This window comes from Peromyscus leucopus, chromosome 17 (genome assembly GCF_004664715.2).
Source record: "Peromyscus leucopus breed LL Stock chromosome 17, UCI_PerLeu_2.1, whole genome shotgun sequence".
In the NCBI taxonomy this organism is placed as follows: domain Eukaryota; kingdom Metazoa; phylum Chordata; class Mammalia; order Rodentia; family Cricetidae; genus Peromyscus; species Peromyscus leucopus.
The window spans coordinates 34,357,959-34,376,475 of NC_051077.1; the positions used below are offsets into that span (position 1 = coordinate 34,357,959).

General features: G+C 37.5%; 1 long non-coding RNA gene and 1 pseudogene across 1 annotated transcript in view; both read right to left on the reverse strand.

The window, feature by feature from the left end:
* The window catches only part of LOC114699819, a 1,576,032-nt gene that overhangs the window by 519,243 nt on the left and 1,038,272 nt on the right, over positions 1-18,517 (reverse strand). The gene's annotated exons all lie outside the window — the stretch shown is intronic.
* Positions 15,849-17,636, reverse strand: LOC114699818 (annotated as a pseudogene).

An 18,517-nucleotide genomic window follows, 5' to 3' on the forward strand; every position in this document is an offset into this window, starting at 1 on the left:
TGGTGCTGAGCGTCACACCCAGGGATTATTGTAGCCTATTCAAACACACAATCAAGGAAGCTGTATGTCTAGCCCCTAAACACAGTTTTTCACTTCAAGCTTCAACCCTAACCCCATGGTTAGGATTGATGCTTTCAAAGAATAAAATCTACCACAGGGCAATCTTTTATCTCTGAATCATGTGATAGAAACCATATTCTAAGTGCCCTATCTTTAACCAACCAAGAATTGTATTTCTTTCTTACCAAAATAAAATGAAGACTACGTTTATATACTGATTTCTAGGTTTTTTTTTTCTCTTCCAAATCCTTGGTTTTCTCTTATAACCCCTTCAATATTTTCCATCTCTTTTTCTAACATAGTGCCTTTCTCCTATTTAGTCAAAACATCCAATGTTCTTTTACTCTAAAACAACAAAGCAACATATTAAAAAAAAAAAAAACCCTATTCATCAGGTTCAAGATAGCATATGTTTTGCAAAATTGGCTGCTAATCATTTTTCATTTATGGAAACCAGATATATCTTTTTGTTCCTACCCCATGATTTAACATTTTATTAATAATTTAGTGGCCATTCTGTGGGGCGTTTACCCACCACCCCCACAGCTTCCCAGAGTTTTCTTGAGTGCGAGCAGCAGGAAATATTAGATAGAAGGATTTATAGCGGAGAATCTTGCGGAGATAAACAGATAGAAAATAAAGGATAGCCTCGAGAGGGCCTGGGACCTATTCCAACAGGCCCCGACTGTCTCTGGCCCAGGGTTTTTATAGAGACGCCAAGGGGTGGAGCAAAAGACCTCCTCCCCCAGCACAGCCAAGTGCAGACCATCTCAGACACCTGCACTCAGGCCCGTGGTCCTGATCATCCTCTATTCGGACCTGCTGGGTAAAGCCACAAGGAACCCCAGAATGGGCTCCCACACCATTCCCAAGCTAGTCAACTGTTAGATTACACAGATCAGCTATGGTGTGAAGGGTAATATTTAATTTTTCTCATAGTACTGAAAGTTCAGTTTGGGGGATAAATAAGATGCAAACTGCATTTTATATAATAAATGTGAGAATTATCTGACTCCTGAGGAAAAATAATAAAGAGGATGTGTTCATAGGGGCCATCAAGTCAACATAAATTGAATAAACCAGATACATACTGAATATTTAAAAGATGAACATAATGAAATAGACAGAATCAAAAAGAGATAGTAAATATGATTTATCATGCTCAAATACTCCCAACAGTTAGACCAAGCAGGAAAACACTTTTCTCACAAACAGGCACCAAGGAAGTTAGAAGTGAGAGAGAAGTGATCTCTTGTTGAGTTGAGAAATTATCGTATCACATTATACCTAGTATATCTACATATAATTATCTCACAAGGAACTATAACAAATTATGGGGAAATTCACTGAACATAGTTTGCAATGATACCTTTTAGATTTGGGATTTAAGAGTATGTTTGTTAACAGGGTAATAGAGACATTACAGGGGTTGATCTTAAAAGCACAAGATTGTCAAGAGACAGTATCATTGAAGGTAAAGTATCCTTGATATTTTATCAAAGCATTCAAAACTATCTTTCTCCTAGAAGGTATTAAATCAATAGTTCTCAACCTTCCTGATCCTGTGACCTTTTCATCCAGTTCCTCCTGTTGTGGTGAACCCCAACCATAACATTATTTCATGCTACTTTATAAGTGTAATTTTGCTACCATTATGAATCATAATGTAAATATCAGTGATATGTAGGATATATGATCTGCAACCCCTGTGAAAGAGTCATTGTACCCACCCAGAGGGGTCATGACCCACAGGTTGAGAACTCCTACATTAAATACAAAGTCAGAACATAAAAGACTCACTGGGTTAGTTATCATAGCCCTCCATGGAACAACTTTCTTCTGCTGGCCTCACACACTTACAGTCAGTGACTCAAGGCAGTAAATTCATTAAAACCAGAGAACTGTTTAATTAGTTTAAAGTGGTAAACTTTTCTAAAAATAAATCTCTCAACTACATGGATCCCAAACAAATTCATCACAATTGGAACTGTTACAGTACACCTATAATGACTAGAAAATTAATTCAAGATAATAACATGCCAAATAGTGTGTTTCTTAACTTTTATTTTTGAACTTCTAAAAATGAATGTGCTATTTTAAAGGCTGTTGAATTTTCACCCAGTCTCACTCCTATTAGTAATGTTGCCTTAAGATTAGCTGATTTATTTCTAAGTGCTCTGTTTTCTCCTACACTGTAGAAAATGTCTACAGACAGAAATGAGGACACATACGATATTATGGTCTATTGTATTTTAGTAGCTCGATATAGATCTGGTCTGATTGAATGTATTTGTGTTACACAAGCTCAATGATTTTCTTTTAAGGCATATGAAAAGCTATTAATTTATGCTTTGGTATGATTTGCTTTGTCATAAAAAAAATCAAATCTTACTAATATAATAAATAAAACAAATGTGCTAATTTCTCAGACATAACTTCTGGTTTAGAAAAATAAAGGACATGTGAACCATGAAATAAATGTTTTTTTTTCTTTTTTTAATTACAAATGAACCTAACAACCACAGTCTTCAGTTCTCCATTCATAGATAGTCATGTACAGCTTTCAAGGGGGCACCATTCTCTGAAGTCATCTGTTGTTATGGTTGTAGTAGCAAATACATGCATGAAGTGAAGGTTCAAATTACTCCTATCTCCTAGGAACTTACTTAGAAAGTAAGTTGGGGGCTGGTGAGATGGCTCAACAGTTAAGAGCACTGACTGCCCTTCCAGAGGTCCTGAGTTCAATTCCCAGCAACCACATGGTGGCATAGAACCATGTATAGTGGGACTTGATGCCCTCTTCTGGAATAAACGTGTACATGCAGATAGAGCACTCATACATAAAATGAATAAATAAATCTTTAAAGTAAGATAGGCAGAATCAAATATAATCAGCACATTCAACTTGGTAGTCCATACAAATTACAGATAGTAATTGTGCTTTAGTAGCAACCTAATGTTTCTAGCTTTTAAGATACTAACTTAGCTTCTTCCATAAGAAAGCTTAGCGGTGTCGCTTGGTCAAAGAAGAGGGGAGGAACCAAAGGAGATGATAATGAATTCCTCTCCATCCCATTCCCAGAAACATTTCCAAGAAGAGTTAATATTTAAAAAACTGCATGAGCAGTGGCCACACCAACAATTAGTACAAATAAATACTTGATTAACTACATTCACACTGCATTTACAAGACCATTGGCTTCACACTTTAAAATAGTATATGTGAGATTTCAAGGATGGGTGATGGAGGTCCACTGAATAAACACAAAATATAATGTAACTTCATTCCCATCATTAAAATAATTAAATAATTATTTCTAAAGAATTAATTTAGTGCGAGTATTATCAATTACTAAATTATCTCTGTAAAGTATATATGTTAACCACGTAGTGATTAAAGACATTTCTTCTGTTTAGCATATATAGCAAATTAAAACATTATCTCCAACAATTTAAAGTTTTCTGGGATAATTTAACTAATTGTTAATTTATAAGTTTAGTATAAATTATAAATTACATCATTAAAATATTTTTAGGAATTTTATTGCCACAGAACTCTTAGATGGTTAGTTTCTTAATATCAATATTCAGGAAACACATTTATATATTGAATGTGCAAAATAAGCAAAAGATTCTCACTAAATTTAAGAAAATAAGGAAAAATCATTCTTAGGATGCTTGCTCTTCATATAAAAGTAAATAGAAATAAGTGGGGTAATACTAGAATTCTAGACATCAGAAGAATGTAATTTCCTCACCAGCCTGCAAATCAACAACATCAACAAAACCTAAGATAAAATTTATTTTTCTACCCAGGCCAATTATTTGCACAAGATAGAAAAGAAAATAATTATATGATTTCTGATTCAATTATATACTTATGGAATATTGAGGAATAACAAACATGACAATATTGAGAATCTTTCCAAAGATTCAACTGAAGTATATCGTAAATAATCTGTGAGTGCCAAGTACTTGTGTGTTGGTGCAAATGTATGCGTATGGAAGCCACAAGTCAACTTCTGTCATTTTTCCTGCTTATTTTGCGTCTTATTTTTTTGAGGCAGGATCTCTCATTAAATCTGGAACCAATGATCCATCAAGACTGGCTGATCAGCAAACCCCAAGGATCCTGTCTCTGTCATCCTAGCTCTGAGATTCTAGGAGCAGTGCTCCATGCCTGGTATTTTTACAAGTTTGCTGAAGATTCAAACTGATAGCCTCATGACTGCATAGCAAACGTTTTTACACACCAAGTCAACTCCATCTTTAAAAATCGACTACACTGACATATGCCAAATAACTCAAACTGCTAATCCAGTTGTGTACCAGCTGAGAGAAACCACTAGAGATCAGTACAATAACAGAAAGTTTTTAAATAGAGTATAATTGCATTCTTAACTGGCATCAGTGCATGTGCAGAGACTCAGTTAAGATCACAGCTAAGAAGGATACTGTGTCATTGTAGTATTCCAACTAGGTTTTACAAGTCATTGGATCTAGATGCTAATACAGGGCATCCACAGCCCTGCAGCCACAGCTACTGATGTAACATGTGGAGCTGGGTTTGCAGGAAGCCTCTGGGGTTTCTCATTGATGTAAGCTCTGCTGTTGTGACACTCTACCCAGATGTTCTGATTTTGCTTCAGTGACTCAGAGCTGAATCAGAATGCCTCAGAGCATGAGTTAAAGGAGCTGTGGGTGGAGGAAGGTTGGGTGGCAAGGAACCTGTCACAGGTGCTGATTTCCTGTTTGAGAACTGGTGTGAAAACAGTGCAGTAAAAACAGTGCAGTGGCCTTAATTGGGCGCTCAGGTGGTTAACAGCCAAATGGAACACACTGATGGGGGTGTTTCTACTGTTACCTTTCCTACAATGCTTCTTTATGTAAGTTTTTTTTAAAGATATTGTCAAAATAGATAATCTTCCTGAGCATTATCTGGCATCCATCTAAATATGTGGTTATATATTTATAATAGAGAACATCTTTGGTTGACCTACATATATTACAGAAAAGTTTAATATTGCATTTTGTTAAGTTTCCTATCAACATTATCCATGCAGGCACCACAGATCTGATCTAGGAGGAGTGTTCCAGCACATAAATGGGTTTTTCATGGTGAGTATCTTTTTGTACAAGCTGTATATCAATATTCTTGACAGACTTATGTCATACAATTGTAAAGTTCAATAATAGAAGGGAAAGACATTGAGAGGCAAAGACAGAAAATTCGTGTTTTCAGATTAGATCTGCGAGGAGGAGGAGAGTCATCTAAGGAGAAAGACATAGAAACCTCTACAGCTAACAAAACCTGAAGAGAACTTGATTTGCAAAGAATAGGAACATAATCATGGCGTTGAATAGCACATTGTGCGATGAGCCTGATTTTTAGAAATGCTGATCTGAAGGTGGTACCCAATAACACAGAGACTGACAGACACCATAATTTCTGCAGAAATAGAGCTACTCCACAGCCCTGAGACTAGTGTGTGTGTGATTCACTCTCAGAAATTGGGTTGAGTATTAACATCAAGGTAAGAGATTAACAGGAGTCAGGGGTCTACACAAAAGTGATAAAATGACAAGAGATCATTGATAGCCATGGAAACGGGTCCTTGTTCAGAATGAGTTGCCGTGTTAATGATGGGTAATACTGTGATGACCTCTCTGTACAGAACAGCATCTTGGTGCTGTTATCACCTGGGGGGAAAAATGTCCATTATAATCTCTCTAACAGGGGGAAAGGATGGGTGAAAAAATCTACAATCGCAGACAATTTGAAGCCATAGCAAAACAATTAGGAACCGGTGCAGATTGAGTAATGGTGTATGTTTTACCAAAGATGAGTTAGAAGGTGAATTGATCACTCCCTTTTGGAGTAACTTTGTATTCTACATAACAATGAAATATTTGCTCTTCCTGATCAGAGATCACACCGATCTTCCGTGTCATCCCCATGTTTGGGTCAGGTGAAAGTGCTGCAGTTCACAGTACAGATGATCACTATAGTAAGATAAATGGAACAGTGATGTGACCAGCTCCAGTACTCAGTTCAAAAGCTAGAGCATCGTCAGTCGTTCTGTAATGTGTCTCTGCATTTCTTCTAGCAACTCAGAGCACAGTTCTCTTTCACCATCACCTGGCTCTATGGTTTTTTTTTCCATTTTATGTCTCCCTCTGTTCCCTGTCCTTAATAGAATTTTCAACTATTCTATGTCTGCTTCTTTACTGAACAGCCACCTTGGAACACAGAAGCTTTTCCCACCTTGGCCTGTGGATTTGCACCTGAGGACAACTTCTGTCCTGATCTTGTATTCTCTGATCCCCTGGAACAAGAGTTATAGACAGATATGAACTGCCATCTTGGTGATGGAAATTTCACCTGGGTCCTCTAGAACAGCAGCCAGTTCTCTTAACTGGTGAGTCATTTCTCCAGCTCCCTACTTACTTATTATCTCAAAATCTCTAACCTACTCCTCCATTACATATATATAACACAAGATGCTGTTCTGTATAGAGAGGTCATCACAGATATATATATATCTTTGTGTCCTGACCAGTTTCTTAAGCCATGCATAAGTAAATAGATGAAATAGCTTGTGTATCCTGATTCAACATAAATAAATCAAACTTTGTGTGTGTGTGTGTATATGTATAGTCTGAAATAATACAAAATTACACTTGAAATTATATTATTCTTGTACTGAAGTTTTCGTGTGTTCTGCCCAATCCACAGCCACTCTGACCTAAGTAAACACACAGAGGCTTATATATAACTAAAACTGCTTGGCCATTAGCTCAGCTAACTATTGACTAGCTCTTACACCTAAATTCAGCCCATTTCTGTTCATCTATATGTAGCCACGTGTTCCGTGGCTTCATCTGTGTGCCATTACAAGCTGTTCCTTGGACAGAGGGCTGGCACCTTCTCCATTAAAGCAGCTTGTAGCCCAGAAACTATTTTTCTTTCCCTTGTCTGTATTAGCAAAAGCTATGTCTACCATGCCACGTACTGTACAGCTTGGAGATGCCTCTGTGTACTGTGGCAGGAATCCACCATGCTGCAGGTCAAGCCCACACATTGCTGTGTACCCACCATATTGTAGCTCAAGCCCGCAGGCCTTGGAGTCTCTGGATCACAGCTTTCCTTCAGCTGCATATTCTAACACATTTTTAAAGAATGTATGTGTTTTTATTTTGTGTGTATAAGTATTTACCTGAATATATATATTCAGGTAAATATATATATATATTCAAATATATATGAATATATATGTATATATATATGAATATATATACATTCATATGTTCATGTACCATATTCACATAGTGTCCATGAAGGCTGGAAGAAGGTGATAGATCCCCTAGGACTGGAGTTACAAATAATTGTGATCTCCCATGTGGGTGCTGGAAATCATTGAGCTATCTACACAGCCCCCCCCAAAAAAAATGTATTATTCTAGAGTGAGGCCATTGGAAATTAGCCTACTTAAGTTTACCTTTTGTTTCAGAATTGTTTTGTGTAACCTTTAGCCATGTAAGAATCAATTCAAGTGGGAACATTTGTGTAATAGAGAAAAGAGCACAATCTATCTTGGGTCTGTTGTTTGTCTCAATTGCTTAGATTGTTTCCATTTTTTTTTAAATTAACAGAAAAGTGTCTGGCATCTGCCAAATACAGCCCTGACAAATGGGAAGACTGGAATAAAGGAAGCTGGCAGGCTGATGGAGTGCTGAATTTGTCAGTGGCAAGCACATTCCCCTGGATGGCATGATGCTGTCAGGACTCCCCATGTTAACTGTCTGCCACCCATTTGCATTAATTATTGAACATTACTAGTCTTAGATTACAGCCTACATAGCTACTCCTCCTCTGCCCCTTTGGCCTTAGCAAGCCATCATTCACTAACCCTGTTACACACTTGCTGGGTTTCCTATTCAGTGATGCAGTCAGCTTCCTTTGCACCTCTGAATGGGCTTAGGTGACATGACAGGCTCGTGTCTTCCTTTCATGTCATGAGTTTTACAATCAATTTGTGAACAAAGTAATTTTCTTATGTAAATATTGTAAAAGGATCAAATTCCACATAAATGACACACTCTTACAGTGGTTCAATAGATATAAATGTCAGCATATGCAAGTTTATGTGTTTGTTGCTCCAAACCATAGCTGTAGAAGTTCAGAGAAAGGACAAATCACTTTAAGTTACAGTACCTCAATTCATGCATTCATGAATTCATTCATTCAGTACAAATGTAAACTGTCTGGCACTCTTGGTGCTGTGAATGCCAAAGTGGAAAAAAATGGCACAGTGCAAGGATTTCAGTTAAAGATGTGGATATGGAATATATTAGAGTACAATACATTTTAGTATGAAAATAATTCAGGTGAGCATAATAAAAATAGTTGGGGAGAAGTTTCAAGTTCAAGGGATAGCTAGAGAAACACTGACTGGGAAGGCAACTTTTGATGAAAATTGTAAAAGTGAGAGAATGAGTCATATGAATAAACAGTAGGAATTCACAGAGGCTGTAAATGGGGTGTGCACAGTCTATTAAGAACAAAACATAAGCTGGGTGGTGGTGGTGCATGCCTTTTATCTCAGCACTCGGGAGATAGAGCCAGGTGAATCTCTGTGAGTTCGAGGCCAGCCTGGTCTACAGAGCAAGATCCAGGACAGGCACCAAAACTACACAGAGAAACCTTGTCTCTGAAAAAAAAAAAAACAACAAAAAAAAACAAAACAAACAAACAAACAAACAAACAAACAAACAAACAAAAAACATAAATCTAGAAGGCCTGTGAGTGAGTAAGAGACTGAGAGCAGAAGAAGTTGTCAGAAGACTGGGCCTTCCCCCAGTGATGCTATGGGTCAGTGGAAGAATGGTGCCTCTATTCCAAACCAGATGTGCTTGAATAGCTTTAAGCAGAAAAGTGGTATGATCTGAACTCAGTTTGACAGGATCACCATGGATGGTATATTGAGGGTAAAATTGGGGTAGGATTGATAGACCAGCAATGTCAGTCATAAGGCTATTCAATTTTCCATGAAGGAATGGTGCTGATAGTCACGGCACATACAAGTCTTTCAGACATTTGGTTGATATTTCATTAACTGGATATAGGAGAAGAGAAAAAGCTGTCAAGACAAAGTTCCAATAGATAATCCGAGCAAATGAACTAGAAAGGTTGAGACATGTTTTGACTGTGTTGGAATAGAACCAGAGAAGAGCATGTATTTAGTAATAACCTGCTGAGAGTTTTACCTCCATTTAGATGATTTATTTTCTTCATAGACACACAACATTATTCCACAGGCCTCCTTGAGAAAGAAGTATGGTTAAGAACTTACACCCCAGACCCAGTAGTGGATGGTTGAATTGTGTAGAGCTAACAGACTCCCTACAGATAGTTGTAACTGTTAGGTTCTTTCATAATTACAGGTGATTATGACACAATTTTGTATAGGGGTCATAGAATATGTGCCAAATTAGAGACTCTAATTTTACTTAGGTTCCTAAATGATACAGAGAAGAGATATCACCTTGATATTTTGGTCATTCACAAAATTTTGACTTGCAATAGTCAAAGTAGAACTAGGAAACCTACTTAGGCTTATTTCTTACTACCGTCCAGTATATTCAACCTGATGTTTTTAGACCCATGAAGATAATATAAGTAAGACCATCTTTTTTCCCCTATTTATTAGGACCAAGAATATTATTGCGATTGTAGAGAAGAGAATGAAAAAAAAGTATAAAATATCTGTGTTAGTAAATTCTTTATATAGGTAGGAAAAAAAGGAAATTGGAAGAAATAACAAAATAGATGTAACAAACAATCAAACAAAGAAACAAACAAATAAATAAGAAAGAAATAACAAAATAGAAAAAAAATAGATTGGGAAACCCCAATGAAAAAGGCCTGAGAATTGCTAAGGTGTGTCCACGGGTAAAGGAGGATTGAATTGTGTCTGTAGAAGGAGGGTTTGGCCTCCACCAAGAGCTAGATTGTTCAGAACAAGAGAAGAAAACAGCACACAGATAGAATGCAGGTGGATGAACAATGGATGTGATGGAAACCCATACAAACTTCCTTCTGATTGCTTCAGATTTATCTGTGTATTGGAAAATAGGCTCAACTGAGGTGACTGGAAAAATAAAATTTGCATTGGACCTTGTCATATTTTAGGTTAAAATAAACATAAAAGGAAGGAACTAATTGAAGTAAAAAAAAATAGAAGAAAAGACACAAAGATAAAAATAAAAGTCAATATTATTTTTCCATACACAGAATATAGAAAAAGTAAGTCTGGTTTATATCTAATTCTTGTTGGGGACTAATTCAAGTTGCTATAGTTTGAATCTTAAATATTTCCCCAGGGGCCCAGTGGTTGAGGGCTTCTTTTTCAATCCATGTTCCTATTGGAATGTTGTAGAACCTGAAGCAGTTGTATTCTAACTGAAAAAAAAAAAGTTAGTCGAATGGAGGTTTGTTCATGAAGGGGATACTGAAACTTTGTCCCCTCCTCTTCCCGTCTCTTTTTCCTGGACACCCTCAAATAAATAGCCTCTCTACCATGTGCTGCCTGCATAGTATCTGGCATCACAGATCCAAGTCAAGAAGGCCAGGTGAATATGGACTGATACCCCTTAATTCATGAGTCACTACATATCTTTCTTATTTTCATTTCATCATCTCAAGCATTTCATCACAGTGATGAAACACTAGCAGAGAGATAAAGGAGTTGTATGGTACATAGGCAGGTTATGGAAAGTTCTTGAAAACCAGTGGATTCTCACATAGAACTACAAAAGGAAAATTTGAGTTCAGGGGTCAATATATCTGGTTCCTGCACTTAGCTCTGCTAACAAGGCTTGGTTTCTCAGATGTTGGTTGGGTTTGAGGAGGGTCATAGTGATTTTCAGTTAAAATTGGAAAACTGTGAATAATCATGTAGTACTTAATTAAGTCCATGATAATAGGAAGCATTGTAGCCTTTGAGGAGTATGTTGGATGTATTAAAATTGATATTTGTTAGATTCTCTCTAGAAGGCTTTCATGGATGTTTTCTTCATTCCTGTGTGAAAGCTGTGAAAGCATCCCATCTATTTAATTGAGTCAATGGTGATGAGGAGGAAAAATTGATACTCCTTAGATTAAAAAGCATATATGTGGCTTCCATTGAACATTTTGTGGGTTGTCTTTGTTCTTGTTACAGTTGTTTTTCTGTGGAATTAAATCAAGCAGGATTAGTGGATACATGCTGGGATTTGTGTGAAATTATCAGAAATAGGATTTCCATTTCTGTTGGAGCTGGACTGGCAGAAATCATGGGAATTAGTAGATATTAGCATCAATGTGTTACCACCCAGGAATGGCTGCTCTGAGAATCATACTTCAGACATAGAGAAGGAAAACAGAATTTTCATGGGATCTTTTAAATACCTTTAAACCACGTGTGTATCTCAATTCCCCTTTACAAAAACCTCAGAAGTCTTCCTAGTTTAAAAACTTTGCTTCAAATACTTTGATCAAGAATTTTGTCACTGTTGTCATGGAAAATTTGAATAAGATAACAATGAGCAAACTGCTTTAATATGAAATGCAATGGTTCATTTGTAGCAAAGAGAGCAGTGATAGGAAACCTGAGAGAGATGACAGCCATCCAGGCACAGGGTGACCTATCTCTCCTGAGACTGGTGTCTGCAGGAAGAAGTGGTTATATTTGGGAAGAAGTATGGACAGAGATTACAGTTTGGATACAAGGTAAATCATAGATGACCCTGAGCCTTGCATCTAGCCTTTTGGGAAAAGCATCTGAAGGGAAGAGGATTATGTTATGAGGAAAATGCTCAGGTGGCCCAATAGAGGAAAGCTAGTGAAACCCAGGAGAGTTGAAGGGGACTTCTGAGGGACACTATTCCACAGCTGCCAAGCCCAAGTATAGAAGAAAATCATTCTTAAGTCCTTCGGGGATTCATTAAAGAGATACAGAATAATTTTGTGAAGCTCTTAGTGAATTCTTTAAGAGGAAATAAATGTGTGTGTGTGTGTGTGTGTGTGTGTGTGTGTGTATTCCTTGCAATATATATAACAAGAAACATTCAAACAGTTTTTATCATTTCTCTATTTTTCCCTTTCTTTCAAAAAGTTGTCATGACAAACACTTAAAAATATGTCTAAAAAATGTCTTCATAGAAAGTCATCCTTTGGTTTGTCTCTCAGGTGTGGAACCCTGAGATTTGACAGAGCTTGCCTTCCTCTGCAATACCTCATCTTTCATCTGGGCAAAGAAAATTTGTAACAATACCATCTCCTTTTTTAAAGTTCTCTCTTTATGTTTTTCTCATGGATGGATTCTTTCATATATTTCATATATGCCCCCTCAATCTTTTCTATAATTTTATGTTTTCATAGAGCCAGGAAAATAATTTATAAGCATAGCCTCTTTCACTGTCAGGCATCTCATCTACCCTGCAATAGTCTGACTGGTGATTTGCGATAGACTTCTGGATTGAAATCCTTGCTTTCAGAGTCATAACTGTGAATCATTTGGGAATATTAATGATAGAGAAATCTCCAATCATAAGTCCATTGAGGATCCCCACAAACTTTGTTTATAACTGTAGTTTTCAAAATATACACATCTAAAAGGCAGAAGATACCAGTTTGATCACTGATTTCCACATTGTATTCTGTTTCACTTCCACTTGGACATCACAGAGCTTTTCCATGCTGACATCACATCAGTGAAATATACTACAGAGATTTCTTGTACCCACTTTCATGCCATATTTGGATGTATTACTACACAAGATATCATATTCCTGTGCATAAAGACATAAGTCATCCGACAAAGGATATTTTTGTTATACGATCTATGATCCTGTGTTTGTGTATGGTGTTATTTTCCTCTTTGTGATCAGCTAGCCTTTCCAAGTGGAGCAATCAGGTTCCCTCTCTCATTTTTTTTTTTAAATTTCATGTGGTAGCTCTTAAAGCAGGCCTTATTCTCAACATTTGTGGCTCAGTGCAGTCAACACAGCCTCTCAGTTGTTGCTTGATATAGACCTGCTGGATCAGTACCGCTATTGGAAGCAAAGCAGGTTCCAACATTCTTAAGGTCATTGGCAGTTGAATGTTCTCCTTCTTGATACAGAAATACAAACTCATTTACATATACTTTAAAAGCATACAACATTGGCCTGGCTTACCTCCAGCTTTGATTCCAATTTACCCTGCAAACTAGGAATCTCTCCAATAATCCCTTTGTTACTTCAAGCCCCTCTAAGCTCCTGTACCCCCTCATCTGCTTCCTGATGAAGCACCTCAATGGGATCCTATTTTTTCCTGAAAGGCCCTACTTCTCATAAAGTATGTGTTCTAGTATGCTATAACATTTTATGCCCTCCTCCCCCAAATGAGAAAGTTATTATAAATGTAAATCACTTCCCATGTAAGGCAAACATTACATAATTATGCACTGAGTATTTTATTTTTCTCTCATCTTCATTCAACCAGCCAATGTCCATAATTCCTATTTCCTATAGTATAATGTTCTCTTATTTCCATGAAGACATGATAAGGACATCTTTGGGAATGTTGAGCACCTGTGATGTGAACTAAATTCTCCTCATTCCCCCAACTTCTTTGGTAATATTTATGTCCCCAGGGATTCCGCTTCAACTTTCTGAGTGTTTGAAATGTCTCTGTGCTTTGATATTGCACATTTGTCTCAAAACATGGAAGAGGGGTTAAGAAAGACGAACCCAACCTGTACAAGGACATGTAAATGACCTAGTGTGAAGCCACCTGGGGAATCATGTACTCTCAGTGAGCTGGCAGAAGTGATGCCTCTGGGGAATTCTGAGGCTAGGAAAGAGCTGGGTAATGAAACAAGACTGGACAGGATGGACATAAACTTTGCTGGAGAATCTGTTCAGATTGCATTTAGGTTTCTTCATAAAGCAATGATGTAGTTATGTCATTCTCTGAGCATTCACAAAGTACCAAGAAATTAGAAGGCTCTTGGTGGTTTAGAAAGGTAGAGGAAGTGCTGGAATTTGGTGTAGGAGAGAGGAAGGAGTCTTCCAGATCAGGAGGAGACAGAAAGGATGATGCAGTGAAAGAAGGGAAAGGTAGAAAAAATAGGACAACATTAGGAAGTGTAAGGAAAAAGGAAATTCCACAGTCAATGGCGCCATTGCAATCATAGCCTCTGCTACTTGTGTTGTGGGACATACATAACACAGAGGCAATTTATTTGGACAGAGTTGACATATTGTCAAAAAGAATCCTTTAAAGATAGACAAGAATATTCTGTTCTGTAGACAATTGAGTATGCAAACCATATTTGAAATGAACTAAATTAGAGCTTATGTCTTAATATATGTATGTATGTATCTCAAAATACTTGAAACAGATTCATTCTAGAGTTTCTGCATCTTTCGGTTCTTACTGTGAATGAAATTTAGTCATTAAAATAAGATTATATAGCATGTTAGAACCTTTATTATAGAAAATAAGAATCAACATTGTATCAGTTTCTTATTAGCTTAAGAGTAAAATGACCTTCTTCACATCAAAACATAGTTTTGTTAAATGACCACAATTTAGAATTAAATGACCCTCCTATTCCCTATGTGCCTTCTTTTATAAAGGTAGAAGAAATACTATGATCATACATTAATGATTATTAAAGGAAAGGGCTTTAAATTTTGTTAGCCTTACTAATTGAACCGAAACATGAAGTTGTTAGAATACAGTCTACTTTGCTTTTTTATGGTGAGAGAAACGCCATGCCATAAGATATTGCATTTTGACAAATTTCGCTGCAATATTCACCAAATAGCTGTGCTGGCAAATTTCATGTCAACTTGACATAAGATAGAGTCATTGTGGAAGAGGGGATCTCAATTGAGAAAATGCCCCCAACAGACTGCCCTGTGGGCAATCCTGTAATGATTTTCTTGATTGATGGTAGATGGGGGAGGGCCCATCTCACTTATGATCTGCGTCAGCTCGAAGAGGGCTGTCTTGGATGCTATAAGAAAGTAGACTGAATAAGCCATTAGAAACAAGCCAGTAGCAGGATTCACCTGTGGCCTCTGCACCTACTCTTACCACTGTGTTCCTGCCTTGAGTTCCTTCCCCAGTTTCCCTCAGTGACCAGGTACAATCTGAGATTTGCAAGCTGAAGCAAACCCTTTCCTCCCCAAGGTGCTCCTGATCATGGTGTTTTATCACAGCAATGGAAGCCCTGGCTAAGACAACAGTCAAGTACAAGAGTCATTTGTGACTAGAGGAAGATCATTTAATTTTGATGAACACTTTTTTTTCTTTATTAACAACCTGCGAATTAGTTTTATACCTACAACTTGAGAGGGGTTTTATGAAGTTTATCTAGGTAATATTTATAAACTCCCTCAAATCCCATGCTGAAAGACAAAATGTCAAGTAATATTACTTGTCTAAAAATGAGACCTTTTGTAAGCCTTAATTATAATTTTAAATTCCCTTACATTAAAGAATCAATCAAGTATAATGAGCAATGACTATTTGAACATTTTAAGCTCTTTAGGGCCAAACAAAAGGAATCATTCATTTATTTCCCATAACATATGACTATTAAAACCATTGGTGATGATAATAATGACTATATTATATGTAATATGAGTAGTGGAGACAACAATATGATTATCTTGTCTTTGGTAGCATGCATCACTCTACTTCTTTTGTAAATTGTTAAGCAAAGGAAAGTTGTCCTTCATAGATTATTTTTTTTAAACAATACAAATGCTTTATTTAATAGTTGCAGGTCATCATGGGCCAAGTGTTGGATATCCAGGACCCAGCAGCAAGGTCAGCGCAACCTCTGAGCCTAACTTTCTGACTCCAATAGGGTGAGCACATCACCCTCTCAAACGGGGCCTTTGACGTTTCGGATGATAGAGCAGCTGGTGTCATTCATAAATTCCACGCGCATCTGTATGCACTGTCCCTGCGAGCCGGTCCTGCCCAGCACTTTAGTTACCCTAGCCAACTTGATGGGTTGCATGCGACTCATGTCCATGATGGCGGCGATCTGGCGGAGAGCCCTTCATAGATTATTAATACAGCTCAGAACAAAGCATCAAGAAAATGTACACTAAGATATTTTGAGGTTCTTTTAAAAAGGCATCATCGGAAATAGGAAGATAGTTAAAAGAAGAAGTAGAACAGTCACTGAGCACTAAGGTGCAGACTTTGTAGACAGTGAGAGTGATAGTAGCTAATTTATTATTTGTTTTATTTACTTATTGTCTTTTACCATTCAAAGTGCAGTAAGCTAACCTTCATGATACTTAAGAAAGTCCTTTAGATAGAGTTTCCAAGAGGCAAGCATTTACCAGGCTTGGAATAGCGGTCTTTTCCTTATGTTAAGTGAAATAAATCTACTTGCAGAAGAGACAATGGTACCTGATTGAAAACAGTGATTTTGAGAACATTCTCAAAGCATCATGGATGCAGACAATGTCCTGGACACCCATGTCTGAATACCCAGAACCTGGTCCAGTGTGAAAACCATACAGAGGAATACATGGAACACATGATGAAGAACTTTGTTGTACTCTTGCCTTTTTTGAGGGGTGGGGTCAGAAAAGATTGTGCAATATGAGATATTTTCTTTGTAATTACTGTTTTAGACTGAAATCCTCATTAATGTATCTTTGGTTAATAATTTAAGCCTCATTTTTAGATTTAAGAATAGAGTAAGCATTTAATTTTCTGTCAAAACCCAGAGTGTTTAACAGAGAAAATGGGTATTAATATCAGTTGTACCAAGGTCATCTGTAACCTGTCCTTAGGCCAACATTTATGCATGGCACCTGATGCCTATTGAGGGTCCCTTAGATGGTAGGTGAGGGCATGCATTTGAGTGTTCTCCCAAAATGCTTAAAGCAAGTAGATTTTACTTATGTTCCTAAGTAATTCTTTCTCAATGGATTTTATAGTAATTGAATCACACTTTAACTGCACTGAAGGATCTTACAGCTTAAAGGAATTATGTAGTTATTTCTACTGCAAATTGGATAATGGTAACCCCCAATTTCTCTTTTATAAACATTTCTATAGGCTGAAATTACTTAGCTCTCAGTTCATCTTTATAATAGTGTGTAATAGCTCTGCAAAATATATGTATGTTCACTAATTTCCTCAAAATAATTTGAAGTCATCCTGTGCTCTTTCATTCAAATCTCACATCCATTCCCTCAGCAAACCCAGTTTGCCATTCCTTTGAATTCTGTCCTGCATCTGACTGTTGCTTACCACACATCAACCCTCCTTATCTACTACAATAGCATACAGATGGGTCTCACTTCAAGACTATTCCTCAAAGATTGTTTTGGTGACAGGCAAGGTCACTAATTCCAGAGAAGCTCCTCTCACAGTTCCTATTACACATCAGTAGAATAGAATGTTGTTACTGCCCTGCAAGAATTCACCTACCTCACCTTGGTTGTATTTCTCTCAATCCTGGCTTACTTTCCATCTACTGTTATTACTTGAGTGCCCCCAATCACTCCTCCAACTTTGTATATGTGCTCGGGAAGGGGAGGAAAGGGGAGGGGAGGGGAGGGGGAGGGGAGGGGAGGGAAAATCTAGGGACTTGCACAAGCTGAGCTACATCCAGAGCCTTCCTTTAGCTTCCAAGAAGAGTGAGATCAGTGAAAACAGGGCCAATTGGGAAATAAGAGAGGCAGTAGCAAACCCTAAAGTCTTGAAGCCAAGTAAAAACTCCCACATGTCTGTGTTTTGGCTACTGAAGATAAGGCATTTCTCACACGCAGGCCTTTCTTACAAGGTTCCCTGTTTCTGGTTCCCTGGAGATGGAAGCTTAGAAATACCGGCGAACCTTCAGCTGATCTCGATGGCCTCAGCGTTGCCCAGGGAGAAAGGCTGATCTCTAAATGGTGAAGGCCCAGCCATTTAGTGCTTTATAGTCCATGGCCTATTGCACTCCGGAGCAAAGAGGCTGGAGGTAGCGACTGTGAAGCTCAGATGCAATGTGCTGCCTGCAGCGCCATCCAAGCAGTAGCCAAACAACCCTGCATTCTGCCCTCTCCAAAGCTGGGGCTGTCTTCCAAGAGAGAGCAATTGTTTAACTGGAATAATGGAATGAAGTTGTGTAAAGCCAGGCACAACTTTTAAATTGAAACCATACTTAATTCGGGACCTGTCTTTTGACAGAAATCATTAAGAAATTATTTTTAATTATGATGCCTCCCTGCCAAACAGTGCAGTTATTAATAATGCTGTATACATTCCAAATAAAATTTGACAACTTTGTTTTTTTTTTTAAAAAAAAAAAAAAAACTTAGAAATGTGGCTGGTGGTAATGTCTGAAGAGAGATTTTTAAAATAACTTTGTGTTGGGAGGCCCTGCTGATCAGAGGTAGACTGGCAGCTTTC